The sequence below is a fragment of the Empidonax traillii genome, unplaced genomic scaffold (assembly GCF_003031625.1).
Source record: "Empidonax traillii isolate 1590-97213 ecotype Southwest subspecies unplaced genomic scaffold, ASM303162v1 scaffold882:size376633, whole genome shotgun sequence".
NCBI classification, from domain to species: Eukaryota; Metazoa; Chordata; class Aves; order Passeriformes; family Tyrannidae; genus Empidonax; species Empidonax traillii.
Window position 1 is genome coordinate 288,919 of NW_020956075.1, and position 17,234 is coordinate 306,152.

At 40.8% G+C, this 17,234-nt stretch overlaps 1 pseudogene; it reads left to right on the top strand.

Annotated features, from left to right (window-relative positions):
- The first annotated feature begins 10,815 nt into the window (after positions 1–10,815).
- Positions 10,816–11,651, top strand: LOC114067203 (annotated as a pseudogene).
- The last annotated feature ends 5,583 nt before the right edge of the window (positions 11,652–17,234 follow it).

Consider the following 17,234-nt stretch of genomic DNA (forward strand, 5'->3'; position numbering starts at 1 on the left):
CTTCCAAGCAATTACAATTTTAATTGCAATGCTCTACATGTGTGATAGGTGAAGTCAGGATGCTCTGGTCTCATGGGTAATTCCCTTGGCTGCACACATCTTATAGAAACTGCCAGAAGTACTTTAGTACCTCAAAATTATGCTGATTTTTCCCCCAAAAACCACATAATCTGGAGTGTGGCTGTATTGAACCCAGTCATTAATCACTCTAAACACTGTTTCTGATTCCCAGATAACAAATAATACAGAATGGAATAGAACAGAATAAGAGAACACATAATATATTTACAACAAAGAATCTACCAGTAGATGTTGGATAATGTGGGTTCCTTCTTTTTAAACACCTGTTTGGAGCAGTGAACCTACTTTGATCCCCTTGGAAATGCACTGAATTTCAAAGCCAGATGGAAAGAAACACCAGTTCTGGAGTGCTGAGCAAGGACATCCTTCAACAGCAGATTATTATTCTGTACTTTGGGTCTGTCTGGATTCTGGGCTGGAGGGGTGAGTAGCCCAGTCCTCCTAACAGAAGAACTAACAGCACCCTCTGCTGCTCTCTAAAAATTATCCAAAGCACAGTTTTATCAAATATAATCACAGCAACTTTGGACTATGGTGAGCAGAGCTCAGACAAGTCATGAACTAGGAAAAAAAAAAAAGGAAAAAAGAGGGATAAAAAAATACCCATGCTAGGCAGCTGTTCCTTAGACTCATCTTGCCACTGTAATTCAGCTTTAACCATTCCGTGTAAACACCTGCTGGGTGAAGAGGGGGCCGATCTGGATGAACCCCCTTTTGGGGGTGACAGCAGGGAAAACTGGGGGGAAACGAGTCTGCTCATTCTCCTGGGGGTGGGCACAAAGGGGGAGGATGGGAATTCAGCCCTGAAGAGGAATGGATCAAAGGGGTGATGAAGGGAGGGCCAGCTGGTGGTTCAGCAGCAATTAGTGGGATTTGGAGGTGTTTTGGGTGCTGGGGAGGGGGCAGAGAAGCTTGTAGTTACCAGCAGTCATAAGGCAGGTATTAGGCAGTCCCTAGTATTTACTAGGCAGTTACAAGGCACTTACTAGGAGTTGTAAGGTAGAAATTAGACAGCTACAAAGCTATTACTAGTAGTTGTTAGGCAGACACTAGTGGTCACCACAGTTAATGCAACATTAGTAGACTCTCACTAATAGTTGTTGAGAGACTTTAATTGCTGCTATTGAGCAGTTACTGGGAAGTTGCTGGGCAGTTATTAGACAGGTACTAATAGTTCTGAGGCACACACTGCACAGTTACTAGCAGTTCTGAGGCAATGATGAGCCAGTTTCTAGGAGCTGTGAGGCAGACACGAGGCTGATATTGAGAGTTACTAGAAGCTAAGGGGCGGTGCTGAGGAAGTTGCCAAGAGTTAGTAGCAGTCACTAGCAGTCACTATACAGTAACTAGCAGTCACTATACGGTTACTGGGAGTCACTATGCATTTACTAGGAGTCACTAGGCAGTTAGTAGTAGTCACTATACAGTCATAGCAGTCACTATACCTTCCTAGTGGTCACTATACAGTTCCTAGCAGTCACTACCAGTCACTATCCAGATACTGGCAGTCACTATAGAGTCACTAGCAATCACTGTATGATTGATACTCACAGGCAGTATGTAGTGACTACCAGCCCCTGACAGCTGGAAAGCCACGGGCCCTGACAGGGGGGTCTGGTTTGGGCAGTGAGGTGGGGACTGACAGGGCCAGCTGGGGGTCATGGCAGCCCTGGGCATTAAGGCAGCCTGAGGGGGTGGTGAGAGGGGAACTGACCCACTTACCAGGAGGCAGCAGTGGCTGGGTCACATTATTTTGTAATACTTGCACAGGTAGAGGCTTTGGTCAGTGGTTTATAAGCATTGACTGATTAGTCGTATAATGAAAACCAAGTTAAAAACTAAAAAAACGCACACTTGTAATTGCATATACGTGGGCTTTCTTTAAAACATGTGAAACATCCATGAACAGCAGCTTTTCCAATTGTCAGTTAAATTTAGTAGTACTCTTGGAACAGAAATAACTCCAGTGGGATTAATCATTCTCTTCAAAAGCTGACAGCTATTTTAAGCAGTCAGCTTTCTGGAGGAAATTATGTGTGCTCTTCAAAGGAATATACTTGGGGACAGTTGGAATACAGTCTTGCTATGTTTAGGCCTAAATTCCATTTTTCACACATATTTCCTAAACTGAATTGTCATGTTTCTGAATTCCAAAGTGTGCTTTGGTGCATTAGCAACTTCGGTTTCATCAAGAGATTTTAAGAGTCTGAAGGTTGTGTTTCAGAAATCCTCAGTGTTAAGAGGTGGTTCACACCCTTATTTTTAGTGCAGAGCTTGTACAGGTTTTCTCATGAGCCAGATGCATCAAGGATTGCTGGTTGTGCTTCTCAGTTCACACCTGTGCCAAAACAGAGCTGTGGAACTGCATGTTATGGGTACATTCTGGTTTGATATTCTGTGAGAAGGGTGGGTATCCTATTTTTAAATGTAAAATCAGCAGTAACTTTAATCTTTGGAAAGAGTCTATGGCACAACTCTATAATTTCATCAAACACATGCATGCTTCCCTTGGGGATTTTTGTATGTTTTAGTGTAAGGGGTGTCTTTTGACTCACTGCTAACAAGCTAAAAGCCCTTGGTACCTGTAGGAATATAGTTTACCCATAGTTACAGCCATGCATCCTTTTTCAATACCCACTAAATAGTTCTCATGTATTAGAAATTACTGATTTTCCCCTCTCCCTCCTTGAACTCATCTTCTTCACTTAGGAAGTGAAGAGGAAAAAGAGTCATTTTTCTCACTCAGTATTCCACAAGCCCATCTTAAATTACACTGAGAGGAGGATGAGAAACAACATTGCACAGACTGCTCTCTTACAATCTTATGGGAGTGTTTGTGTGTCACAAGAGAGCAGGGCAGAAGGGCAAGTAACTTGTCTTAACCTTCCTGAAAGAGTCTACCAAGTCAGGATTGGGAGGTGTGTTTCTTATTGTGTTCTTGAGACACAAGGAGGGCTGAAGTTTAAATAAGTAATGTACAGCTGGATCGAACTCTGCTCACAGAAACTGAAACAAAAAATTGAATACTTGTTTTCTGAAATCCTGAGCTATTAGTTGCAGTAAAAAAAATATTTGATGCTTAAAAAAAATACAGCTTTTTTTTTTTCTAATAAAGCAGAATAGCTGATTTCAGTCTGCTCCAGCCATGACAGGTTGGCCCAGCTCTGGTGGGTGGGATGGGATGGAGGAAGCAGAGATCAGTGAGATGTTTGGCAGAGACAGAGAAGGGGAAACAAGAGGGTTTTAGGCCAACAGGGAGAAAAAATAAGAGACTCAAGAAACTGTGTTGCAAGCATTGGAAACCCTAATTTTTTTGGTAGTGATTTTTTTTGGTAGTAATATTGCACTTCAGTCAGTGTTTTAAAACATTTCATCTGTCCTGGCAGAGTTCAGAGCAGTGAAAGAGCAGGCAAAGTGTCTTTTTACTTGCTCACCCTGTGCAAAAGGTGGAACATTGTGTTCCATACCAACTGCAAGCTTCTGTTGCAGGCCAGGGCAGATCACAGATATTTCTGGCCATCGAGGCTTTTAGCCCTGTTTGATTTGGTTTGTGCCTCTGAGAAGGTTTGGGCAGCACTCAGTTTAACCCTTCTTTTAGTAGTGTATGAAAGCTTAGCCATGTGTCTTAGCCAAATCTGTGATAATGTAGTGTTCAAAGATGCGTATAAAAGCTTGTAAATTAACTTGTTACAGTATTCTATGGGGAAAAAGTCTCAGAGTGATGAAACTAGTTAATGGAAACCTGCAATGCCAGCATTAATAGTGCTAATTTCTAAACAGAACCTGCTTTGTTGTTTCACCGTTTTTACAATCCCATGAGCTTTGAAAACAAGCCAAAACAAAAATCATTCAAAATAGGTATTCAGTGAGTAAACTCACTGAGAAAATTTAAATTTAGTGCTACTAGAGTGCTGTTTCCTTAAAGAAGAATCACTGAACTGCAGATATCAGAATCTCTCTGGCTGAGCCTCCCTTCCTCATATAGGAATACAGTGCTGCAATACCACAGTCCACCCTATCTGATAAGGGTTTTTTAAGTGTTACCTTTGCCTGCCCTTTTAAAGTTGAAGTTCTGTGGATATTTTAGTGTATATCTACGTTTGCTTTCTGACTCCTCCCCGTTCGCTGATTGTGCTTCCACAGCACAGATTTCAGTGCTGCTGTTTCACACAGCTGGCACTCTGAGCATTCAAGCTTTTGCTCATCTTTCCTGCTCTTATGGAGTAGGAATACGGTGGCCTCATTACAAGCAACAGGGCTTGAACATCATGTGAAGTTACAGCCAGTCAGCTGCGATAACTGAGCGTGCAAGCTCCTGCCTCTCCTGCTTGCAGAGTAAAACAAATTGAAGTGGTGCACGTGATGTAAATTAACCTGTTCTGCCCCGCAGCTGGGACAGGCTGGAGCGTGCACCGGGGTTATGGTGAGGCTGACAGGCGGTGGGTGCCCGGTGAGGTGCTCTAACCCCACGGCTTGTGTGGATGTGCCTCGGAGACAGCTCTGGGAAAGGGCTCATAAAATGAGAAAATCTGTGAGTCAGTGTTTGCTCTTGAGGAATTGCAGTCGTTGGACCTGATTCATGTGCACCCATCTATTTCCCATTAAAATGCTGTGCTTGCCCTTGGCATTCTGAGGGCACAGCTTGCCTGTGTCATTTTGTGGGTTTAGCACTTTGAACCTGAAACTTTATGCCTTTGCCTTAAGGGGTTTGTCTAGCCTAGACTTTTCCTTTACTACATTGTTCTGTTTTCTGTCTTCTCTACCCTGAAGAATTGGAAGAGAAAAATTAATAATAGGCTAAAGCTGGGAGCATTTCCCCTTTAATCAAGTGGTAGAAAATCCTGGGTCAAACAGACTGTCTTAAATTACCTGGTTTCTGATATTTTAATTAATGTCAGTATTTTTCCTACCACATTTATGCTGCCCCAAGGGAACACTTTTTTCCCTGCCTTTCCTACGTGGCATGCCACAAAGATTCCTCTACAATTAACCCAGCAAAAGTAAGAAAGCAAATAACAAAGGTTTAAAGTCGGAAAGACGTTCTCAAACTCCTCTCAATTAGTATAATATACAAGTGTAATAATGTTAAAATGTCTTTAAGCTTCTCACATCAGAGTTTTAATGACTGTACTGAATTATAGTGCCAATGAGAAATATTAAAAAAAAAAAAAAAAAAAAAAAAAAAAAAAAAAAAAAAAAAAAAAAAAAAAAAAAAAAAAAAAAAAAAAAAAAAAAAAAAAAAAAAAAAAAAAAAAAAAAAAAAAAAAAAAAAAAAACACAAAACCAAAAACAAAACAAAATAAACAAATGAAAAAAGGAAGCTGGATGTTCTTCTAAAATCATAATGGAGAACAGAGAAACAGTAAGCAAATCATTATCTTTTAATTTAGACACTAACAATTTGATTTATTATTATTATTAGGCAACTTATTGGGTTCTAAATTTCTGAACTTCACCTCTGCTATTTTTATTTTTTTAATTTATTTAAAGTCCTTTGGCTTTTTGGTAAGAGAGTGTGAAGTTCTCATTGTCCTCTCAATGCCCATATTTCAGTGTTTGAACATTAAAGCAATGAAGTTTTTCTCTGTCTTCACCAATGTTATTCACCATTGTCTCAGCTGCTTTTAATTTCATTTCATCTGAATTATTAGTTGCTGTGTATTCTGAGTGGTCTCAGAAGACACAAGTCAGAAAATTATGCCAATAAATAATACGCTGGGTTTCAGGCATGCATTTATTGTTATGATCTATTATGATCTATTCTGCTTTAATGACATTTTTTTTGTTTATGGAGACATTTTTATAAGTCACATTGGAGTTAAGAACGAGAAGTCATTTTTATGAGTGAGTGTAGGTGTGTTTTGGAAACTTTTCTTGCACCAATCTTGAGTTTGAGTGGGTTTTGGTAATTAGTAAATCTTTGGTGATTCATGGCTTGTCTTAGTGATGCAGGATTTGTAAGGGTGAGACCAACTCACTAAAACATTAGATTTTAATCGAATTATTAGCATGCCTCTCAATCTCAAGCTTTAAAAGTGGTATCATAAAAAATAAAACTATGAAGCAGAACTCCAGGTGTGACTTAAGCAGCAAATGCACCGACTATATTTCTTCAAAGAAGAGCAGAAGACTCTTCCCTAGGTGGGAAGGAGGCATTGTGTTCTTCTCTGATACTTACTACTTATTTCATACTCAAATAGCAAACTCTTGGCATTTGGAGTCACTTAAAAAAAACAGCATCTGGTTTGAAACACCTTTTTTCTAATAAAACCAACTAATTCAAACAAAGATTGTTCATACTCCAACTGAAAACAGTCATTTTAAAGCGATGCTGTTTGTGCCAGTTCTGTTGTTTAGGATAACGTTGTTGAAAGGTCTCATCAAAGTTACAGTCATAAGAATTTAGTTTTAACTCCTTTCTTTACAGTAGGTAAATCATTCCTCCTGTGGTACCTTCACAGGATTCGGAAACGAAGACCAGTCTTTTCAAGCTTAAATGACTAAATACAAACACTGCTATATGTGATAATGTAGGTTTAAGGGTGTTGAACAAGTCTTGTCCCCTGTCTCTGTGCAGAGGCATAAGCCAACTTTCCTGACTTCTCTCTCCCACCTCCTCTCACCTCCATTTTCCTTCTCTGGTGGAGCTCCATAAATTTTTATCCATATCCTTTTATTAAGGACAGCGCCTCTGTGACAAACATTAGTTGGTCTGTTCTGCCATTTCTCAATGGCAGAAAGTTGATCCAAACAACTCCAAAGTCATGATACCAGCACCTTTATTTAAACATTTGGAAGTACATAAATGACAGGGTCAATCTGACAGTTCTGCAACGGTACTGCTCTTGATTGCTTCTCTGAAAAGTTTCTGATGGAATGGTTGCAAACTCTCAGGTAACCTGTTCTTTTAAAGAAGTTTTTCTTAGTTGCCAGGAAAGATGTCTCGCGAATCTGAAAGATGAAGGCCTGAAGTTCAGCTTAATATTTACAGAACTGGTTGCACACAGGCAGTGGTAGCGTTGATCTCCCTGTGGTCTATCATTTCTGTGTGTGGCAAATGGCCTTGAGCCACAGTCAGAAAGAAAATGGTCAGACTTGTTTGTGACCCTTCTCTGGGAGTGAGCAGAGATGTGTTATTTATCAAGGAGGCTGTGGATGTGCGTGGAAGTGGTTGGGAAGGCGCCTGCAGTGTTCCAGACCAAACTGGAGACCATTTACAAACTCACTGCCTGGTTGGGATTTTAAGTGAGAGACACATCATTTTATTCCTGACCCTGTCTCAATACACTTTGTCAGAAGACCATGTATAAATACGTTGCCTGATATACATATATATATATATGTATTTATACTTATATTTGCCTAAAAATCCACTAACTATACAGAAATAAAAAGAAAAAGGCTGGACTTATTTGTACATTTTTTTGCATGTGGTTTGAGGCTGAAATTATACCAGCTTAGGGTTTTTTAAAGTGGTTACCCAGCACTTCTGAAGGTGCTGTGCTTCCAACCAACTTCAGTAGCAGCTGCTGTATCCCTTTGAGGGTCAGGACGTTCTGGCCTTGTTTGGGCTCAGAAAAGCAGCTGAAGTTGTGCTGTGCTTGGCTGTGCTACACTGGCAAAGCTGGAGCTGAACTCCAGTGCTGTTTGCTAAAGTAACAGCAGGGGAACGCCAAGAGCTGCATTAGGGCAGGTGACATTGCCATGCTCATGGTGCTGCTCTGCCTTCCCCAGCCAAGGGACTGTTTGGGAACCCTGCCTGTTTCATGTCATGTGTGTTAATCATCATCTTGTGACCCTGCAGAAAACCTCAGTGGAGCAAATCTTTATGGTTCCAAAATCGAGGTGAATGTTGGGAACTCTGTGTCTTTGTTTTTGAAGATATTTTTGTCTCTTGGGGGAACCCAGTTAGTTGGTTCAGAACTAACAGAACTACGTGTGTTAGACTGAGGTAGGAGATTATTGTAGCTCTGCATTCATCACTGCTGACTCAGCTGTGGTAGCATAACCTTATATTGACAAAGACTGAGCCCAAACAGAGTTCACAGGTGGGAAATGGACTTAATGAGAAAGAGAAAAAACAAAGAGAAAAGAACTAAGATGAGACAAATCTACAAAGAAGAAAGAATCTGCAGCCCTGTCAGCCTTTTCTTATTTTTTATTGAAAAATTAAAATGGCTCTTGTAACAACAAGGAAAAGTAATATTTAAAGCTGTCCCTAGAATATTATTTCAGTGCAATTCATCACCTACTGCAAAATGCCATTGAGGACAAGGACACAGCAAGGTTCAGGATGGCTCCAGGAGGCACAATAGATGTTACTTGGCCAACCAGACTTCTCCTCCCTGTAATTCAGCCTTTTCATGACAGTGGTCACCCAAGGTGAACAAAACCTCATTTTTAGTTTCACAATATAATGCTTTTAGGTTTTGATGTTTCAGTGTTTTTAGAGGTTTTTTTTTTTTTTTGTAGTGTGCCACATGGTTGGGTTTTGTCTGCCAAGAAGGCTGTGCAGTTCAGTGCTAAGTCAAGGAAATTACACATAGGGTACTGTCCTTAACTCACATAAAGTCTCTCTTTGAAACAAATACATGTTTTCAGTGAGAAACTGTGCAGGTTGAAACAGAGTGAATAATGCCCATGATAGTAGCATTTCATAGACAGTGCAATTAGCCTGCTTTTTTGGTCAGGGTTTGGTTTGGTTTGGGATTTTTTTTTTGTGGGATTTTGTGGGTTTGGGGTTTTTTTCAATAGAGAATATTATTCCATCTATCTTTCTCTAGGTAGCTGTTTTAACAGTTCAGTACACTTGAGCAAACTGGTGCAATTTTCCTCTGTAAACGCCTTTTCTGCTACAAACATTGGCAATTCATGTTTTGGGGTGCAAGGAGGGCTTTCACCCAATGCCCAGAACTAAGTCCTTGGATTTTCTTGTGTGAGTCAACTCAAGTTATTGTGTCCATCTTTCATTTCTCGGTTTGAAGGGAGTATTTCTGGATGACTCGTACTACAGAATACAGAAGCTCCAAAGAATGAGCCCCCTGGCCACTGTTCACCATTAAATTCACATATTTATAAATTCACAAATTCTTGTGTAACACTGCAGCAGAGACTCTCTCTGTCTATAGGATAGGATAGATCTCTGTCTATGGGATGGGATCACTCTTTGCTTTGAGTTTTGCCCCTCTTTTGCAGGTCTCTTTAACCTACCCATTCCTTTTTTTTTTTTTCTTGCAATTGAGGCTGGTTATTACTTGTGCCCAGTATGTAATGTCACACTTCCACAGAAATGCACCAGTCTCACATGGAAGCACTGGATTAAGTTAGTTAATAAGTCTTTTGTTACTGTTCTTCTGTAGTTTGTACTTTCAGACTTTTTCATGAGCCCCATTACCTGCTAAGTGACTTTAGCCAGTTCCTGGGGTTGTTTTTTTTTTGGTTTGGGGTTGGGGTTGTGGTTTTTTGTTGTTGTGTGTTTTACTGGTTTTAAGAGGCACTGCCCACTTAAATCTCATGCTGTGACTAAGATTCAGTCCTAGAGTTCCCATAGTTGTATTTTCAATGACAACCCCAGGAAAGGTCCTTTAACCTTTGCAGTTTTCCCACTTATTTTGCTCTCTGGGAGTTGCAGCATCCAGTACATCTTCAGTGCTCAGCCTAGAAGGAAATGGTCTGAACCTAAAGATTCCTATTGACAAGGCAAAGACGACCTTAATCCCAAAAAGTGCCAAATCTGCATAAATTATCTTGCTTTCATGATTCATCCTCTTGTATCTTACATTTGGCATAAGATATTTATGGGATAGGGGACAGCTCCTGCACTTTCCTTTTTACCCAGGAGAGGGCTGCAGGCTGTTGATTGCAGAATGGATTTGGTGGTGATTTCGGGTGTACTTCCCGGAGGGTGCTGTGCAAGAAGGCTAAACATCAAACTTCCCCACACATAAAGCATTTTGATAAGACATTTTATAGAATTATTCAGGTTGGAAGAGACCTGTGAGATCAAGTCCGACCACTGAAAAATTTTAAGTGAAGCCACAGTAATAATATAACCACAAGAGACTGATGTAGAACTGATACGGTTTTAAATGTTTGTTTAGTGAACAGAATTAGAATCCCCCAAAACAGGAGTGTAGGAAACTTCTATGTGCCTATCTACAGTTTAAGAAAATGAATGTATAAAGGTGGTGAATTAAGGAAGACCAGGACACATTTAAGGGATGGATCTTTGGAGCTGCCCTTTCCACAGGGGATATCTTTGTTGCCTAAACATGTTATCTTTCAGCCTAAGGAAAGGGGAGTAGAATAGAAACTGGCAGGGAGTTTTGCCTTGGGAGCACATTTACCTTGTTTGGATTTTTTAGCAATCCAGGTTAGTTGCTTCTGTTCTGTTTTGTTTCTGCTGTGGAGTCAACACAGCTTGCCTGAAGTTACTGTACTGCAGCTGTTCAGCAGAATGACTCTCAAAGAAATTAGTAATCTTATTACTTGATAGTCAGCAGGTAATGTAATTGCTTCTTATCTGCAGCTAATTGGAGAGCAGTTAATCAGAGTGTTTTCACGAAGAGTGGATTCTGTGCCCTAGAACTGCAGCTTTACAGACACAATCATGTGTAACAGGGTCCATGTCGTTACATGGAACAACACACCAGGAATGTGTTTTTTCCTAATTCTGGAAATGCACTTTTTTTTTTTTTTTTTTTTAAACTCAACAGATGCTAAGCAAATTGTTCAATGACTAACTTTTCATCCAATTTATGCAGGCAAACGACGCTTGTCAACTTAACAGTGAAATCAAAGAAAACACGTTGCTCCTTTCAAGATGAATTAACAGACTGTGTTGAAGTTCATAAAATGTGAGATCTACAGCCAAGAAGGGATTTAGGGGAAAAAGAAAAAAAAAAGAAAAAAAAAAAAAAAGAATTTCAAGATAAAAACGTTGAAGGAGGAAGTGACCTTGGTGAGGTTGTATCTTCAAACTTGAGGTGTGAACAAGGACAGCACTCCAGCCTTTTCTCGAAAAACCAGTCTCCGACAAATACTGGGGAAAAGAGATTGGCAAGCTGGCCATCAGCTTGTGAGCATGCACTAGAAAAGACTCTTACTTGTCTCTCTATCAAGGGATACCATAAAGAGCAGATATCTGACGTGGCCACCATCAGAGATAAAAGTTCCAGCCGGTCAGAATCTGAAGACAATACAGACTTGTGCTTGCTGAAACTTCTACCATCATCTCCTACAGAAACGAACAGGAATCTCACATAAAGCATTTCAAAGAAGAACACATCAGTGAAGAGCTGGAGTATAAGAAAGAAGCCACAAAGCAGAAATGAAAGAAAAATAAGTGAAGGTACAGACTGTGGAAAAGAAAACAAGAATAAAAAGAGAATTAAATTTAAGCTAGACTTGGTAAATGAGAAGTCAAGAACTTCTAAAGACAAAAGACTTAAGGAGAAACCCACCCTACCCCCACTCCCATCTCCAAGAAAGAAAGAAAAAAGAATAACAAGAAGCCTCAGGCAAACATCAAAACAAAAGAGAACCTACCTTGGGATGAGTCTGAATATTGATAAAGGTTTTGCTTAGCTTTAAGAAACTGATTCTGTTTGTAGTCTCACTCCACGGGTTTGTACCACACTGTGACTTCTGTTTTAAACAAAGGTTTTGTTCCAATCTGGAAGCAAGACAAGGCCTTCTGCACAATTTTTTTAGCAGTGGGTTGGCAACACTTTTCAATCATCTTTCTTACACGTGCAGCAGCCATTGCAGTGAGTGTGACAGTCTGTAGTATAGACTGGAATATTCTCTTCTGGAATGTTCCCCAAATATGGGTCAGTAGCTTACAGAGTACTAATAAAATTTCACATTAGCTTCTTTCTAATATCAGTGATGCCCACTGTTGATGTTTTTGTTATTCTTCTGGGAAAATACATAAACACTACAATGTTCCCAGGCTTGTCAGATTTAAATGGAGAACGTAAAAGGTTTTTGATTCCAGATGTTATTTGCTATTGGGGGTTTGGTTTGATTTTTTGTTTACCTGGTTGTAAGTGGAAAATGAGTCCATTAAATGTGGAAATGGTTGTAAAATATACATTATCTAGTAGATTTTTCTCATTGCAATCCTGATTTTTTATTTCGTTCGGGAGTCACAGAGAAGGTGCAATATACAAAATCAGTTATTAACATGAGGCTACATTCTGCTTCATTCACTCAAAGAAATGTACAGGAGGAATGCTGGAATGAAGCTGGAATGAATGACTTGTGATTCAAACAATACCAGGAAAGATCCAGGCTGGGGGATGAAAGGAATGAGAGCAGCCCTGCCAAGAAGGACTTGGTGCTGGGTGATGAGATGCTGAACATGAGCCAGCAATGTGCCCTGGCAGCTCAGAAAGACAATTGTGTCCTGGGCTGCATCCAAAGCAGTGTGGGCAGCACAGGTTAAGGGAGGTGATTCTGCCCCTCTGCTCTGCTCTGGTGAGACCCCACCTGCTGTGCTGCCTCCAGCTCTGGGATCCCCAACATAAGAAGGACGTGGATCTGTTGGAACAAGTCCAGAGGAGGCCACAAAGATGCTCAGAGGGCTGGAGCCCCTCTGCTCTGGAGACAGGCAGAGAGAGTTGGGGTTCACCCTGGAAAAGAAAAGACTCCAGGCGGACCTTTTAGCACCTTCCAGTACTCACAGGGGCTACAAGAGAGCTGGAGAGAGACTTTTTACAAGGGCATGGAGTGATAGGAGAAGTGGCAGTGGTTTTAAACAAGAAGGCAGATTTAGATTAGATATTAGGAAAAAATTCTTCACTGTGAGGGTGGTGAGATGCTGGCAGAGGTTGCCCCAAGAAGCTGTGGATGCCCCCACTCTGAAAGTGTTCAAGGCCAGGTTGGATGGAGCTTTGGGGGGGTTGGACTAGATAATATTTAAAATTCCCTTCCAACCCAAACCATTCTATGATTCTATAATTCCATGATGGGTTTAAGCTCTTGTGCTGCTCCCAGGCCCTTCAGTAAGCCACGGACATTGGAAACACATCAGTCTCTACAGGGCCTGTGGCAGGCAAGGAAAGGCAAGAGAAAGAGGGGAATTGCTTTGTCAGCCTGCAGTGTGCAGAGCTGGGGTTGTGGGAGGATCTGAAGCCTGTGTGATGTTCTGCTGAAAGCTGCTGGACTGAATAAATGCATTAAAGTTCTGAAAAGTGATAATTTAAAAGCAATTTCATAAGACCCTGTTTAGCCTCTCTCTTCTTGCCTTCAGGCTGCAAGAAAGCCCCCATCTGAGCCTTGATGTGGGATCTGAAAGCCATCACACTGTTGGTTTGCACCACTGTGACTGTGCTTTCCCCAGGGTTAGTCTGTTTGCAGAGGCACCTGTGCTGAGCTGCTGCGCTCAGTAAATCCTCCCAACTGAAACTTTCTGTTGTGGTGTGGGATGGAGTAAAGACCAGGGTCCTCAAAACCTTGAATTCTCTCAGATTTTAGTTTTGTGATTATAAGAAGTAGATTGAAAAACCCTGATAAATAAGGTGGTCTGCTTTTTTCTTTTTTTTTTTTTTTCTTTCCTTTTTGTTTTTTTTTAAGAATTTCTATTCTGTGGTTGATTGCAATTTTGGATTTAGATTTTCCCTGCTGCTGCTAAATTATATATCTGAGTAGTCAGCATCTGAGCTGTCATGTATCTTAGTCCATCCTCTAGCAGACAAACTTAACAACTAAACAAAGCTGAGCAGGGACATGTAAGACAAATACTGACTGATTCCTCTCTCTCTGGACACCAAGTTTGGCAAACTACACACAGTAAGGTCTCTCTGATATTTATGCCACTCTGTCACATAGGGCTGTGCAAATTTGGCCAGTGTCTTTCACAATTATTAGTAGGGCACCCTTGCTCCATATGGTCCCACAGACCGTGTGGCCATAACAAAACTTAGACTAAGAAAAGTTTCCAGCAGACAAAAAAGGCCACAAGGTAGTACTCTGCTTGTACACCACGAACATATCAATTGAAAGGGAGTAAGTGCCATTTTACTTGCTTTTGAAATAGGAGTGGCACTTTTGGAAGTCGGGAGGAGGGTATTAACATCCCTGAAAATATGAAAAAAGCATGATTTGGCAGAACAAAGAAATTGGTTTTGTATGTTCAGTGTTCATTCCTAAATCTGTACATGAACTCCACACCTTCCTTGCTCACTCACTGGAAAGTGATTGCACAAACTGTGTAGAATTAACTCTAAACAAAGCTTCTTGGTAACATGAAAGATAAGAAAAAAAAATGAGCAATCTACGATGCAAATGCTGCAAATGAGGGATAGCAGATTCCCATCTAGCAGAAGTGACTTACAGTTCTAATTTAGGTAAGTGATAACCAATTTTCTAAGGTCATAAATAATGGTTATTGTTCATGTGTTTCCTCATCTCCCTGTTCCTATTCTCTCACATTTGTACCATCAGCTATCTGTATGCTAGACATTTTAAAGTACTAGGCAAGAGATTGATGATTTTATTTACCCATTCACTTAAATACACGGTTTTTTCACTTCTTAGAGACAAAGGAATCCACACTGTCTGTAATGAAAGCTAATTCTGTTCATCTCTTCCTCCCATTAAAGCCACCAAAGCATTACAATTCTGATTTGAGAAACAAATAGAGCCACATATCTTTGTCAGATCTCATCAGAAAGACTTGCAGATCTGCCTGGAGACCCCTTGAATCCAAGGGTGTCCTGTGCAGGTACAAGGGTTCCTCTGTGAAGGCTCAACAGCACTAAATAAACTAAATAAACCAAAACAAGTCTCCTTGTTTGGTGAACTTGTGTACTGCTTGGCTTTGTGAAAGAACTGCTGTACAACAAAAAGACAAGAATTGTGTACGGAGTACAAAGCAAAGGTTAAAGCTACTGAGCTTGAATGAAGACTCCTGCATTTCAATTTTGTCTCTGTCCCTGTTCACCAGGTCACCTGGGATCAAGTAACTATTTCTTCCAAGGCCTCTTGTTTCAGCTACAAATGGTGCAGAAGGGGATTCTGGCAGATTTCTCCTGCCCGTGCTGTGCCTCTTAAGCAGATTGCTACTGCTGCCCCCTTCCCTCCGTCCTCCTGGAGGTTACCATTCCTGGGACATCCTTATGTCTCTGTGTTATCACTCACAGGCAAACAGATAGCCTCAAACTCCCCAAAAGGACAGCTGACACTAGAGGGAGGTGAGACCACTCTTCTGATGGAGCAGGAAGAACACGAAGTGCCTGAAAGAAGTGGAATTGCTTGTTCAATGAACACAGTGGAGCCCAGATACTCATCTCTGAACAGAGCTGTGGCATTCACTGTCCTATGAAGAGTGACATGAATGTGTTTAATCTGCAAAACAGTGTCACTTTTTTATAGTTTGTTTCCCTTTTTATTACTTTTTATACTTTGGCTGCAGTATGTGAAAAATCTGTAGTGAGATCCTAGTGCAGGGTCTGTCTGAAAGAGGCCACAACTGAAACAGGACATCTCTGAGTCATGTGAGGTGAGCAAGAAGTTGTTTCCACAGTGAAAGGTTCTCATCTGAAATCTCGTGAAGAAAGGGAGAACTTGAAGCCTCCTTGTGCGCCCTGAACTCAGGCTGTGGTTTCAGAGGCACGTGGGGAACACAAGTACCCGCCAAGCTGACCCCACTGTTGGCTGATGAGCCATGTCCTTGTCACATCCAACTCTCCCAACCTGACCAAGAGTGTTTCTACAAAGACTGAGAGACATCCAACCAAAATCAGTGTAAATCACCCAAATACAACACCTTGAGCTGCATCTCAAATGTACCACGTGCCTGTGGAGTCAGATCATGGTGTAAAACGATTGTTTGAGCGAGTTAGAGAACTACGACAGTTTAATTAAATTAAAGGGGTTTTATCAGCAATGCCATCTCACAGCATGGAAGCTGACAGTGTAATGGCCAGATCTGCTGGTTTCTCCCCAGCTGTGCCTGTTTCCCATCCTGCTTCTGTTTTCAGAGGAAGGTGGCGAGCAGCTAAGAATGGTATCTTCTTAACCCTGACAAGCTGTAGCTGTTCTTGACTATATCCTTAAACTGGTGATGAAACAGGTGTCACAAAAATGGGTCACCAAAAAAAAAAAAAAAAAGAATAGGAAACTACAAATAAGTACAATGCCATAAATCTTTCTGTGTGACAGCTTTGGAAAAAGAGCAACAGTGTTCCTCATCTCCATTTCAGAGCTCAATTTACAGTTGAAAGCAATGAAGTGCTATTTCAACCACGTTTGTTTTCTAGCAAAGCAAAGCTTTAGGCATTGATTCCTATTAAATTTAGGAGAATCCTCTTTTCATTTCAGAGAGCTACAACAACCTGACTGCCCAGCTTTGCTCCTGGGTGTGTGCTGCCAGTCACTCCTGCTCCATCATGGAAGGGTGAGTGTGGGCATAAATCAAATTTTCCACAAGTGACTGACATACCCACAAGTCCTGAGCACCTGTGGGAGCCCACCTTGCACAGTGCCTCACAGATAGGCTTCATTGCACAATTGATACTTAACACCACCTGGAAAACCACAGGCCTTTTCTTCTTGCATTGACAGGTTCAGGTCTTTGCTGTTTCTCTACTTGAAATATGACGTTTGAAATAAAACCAGATTCTCAGTCGGGGAATTGTGAAAGAAGTGGTACTTTGTGTGTTTTTTCCTCTCTGAGAGCTGTGGGGAAAACTGAAAATGTTTTTGTGTAGGAGAGAGGAGAGACTTAAAAGAAACCTTTAAAGTGAAGCAGGATTTCTTAGAATTAACAATGAAACTGTTCCCAGCAATGTTCTGAGCAACTGAAATGTTTTTTTTCTCAAAGCTAAGTGCTAAATGTTTCCAAACTATCTGCACTATAAATTCAAGTTCCACAGGCTGGACCACAACTATCAATAATATCATGATGTGTGAGGAATATATTAACTATGATACCTGTTGCTCGTAGCTAGGCTTTTTCCATCAAAATGTTTCTTTTAGAACTGCACTGCATCAGTCTCTCTCGATGCTATTTCTGAGCCACAATGGCAAAACCTTTTGTAGTCAGCAGAAATTATGATTTCTATGTCAGTGACATGTCAGTGTAAACATACAGGGGTTTTTTTAACAGAGTGTTAATCAAAACTCGGCAGTTTGTATTCTTACACTGA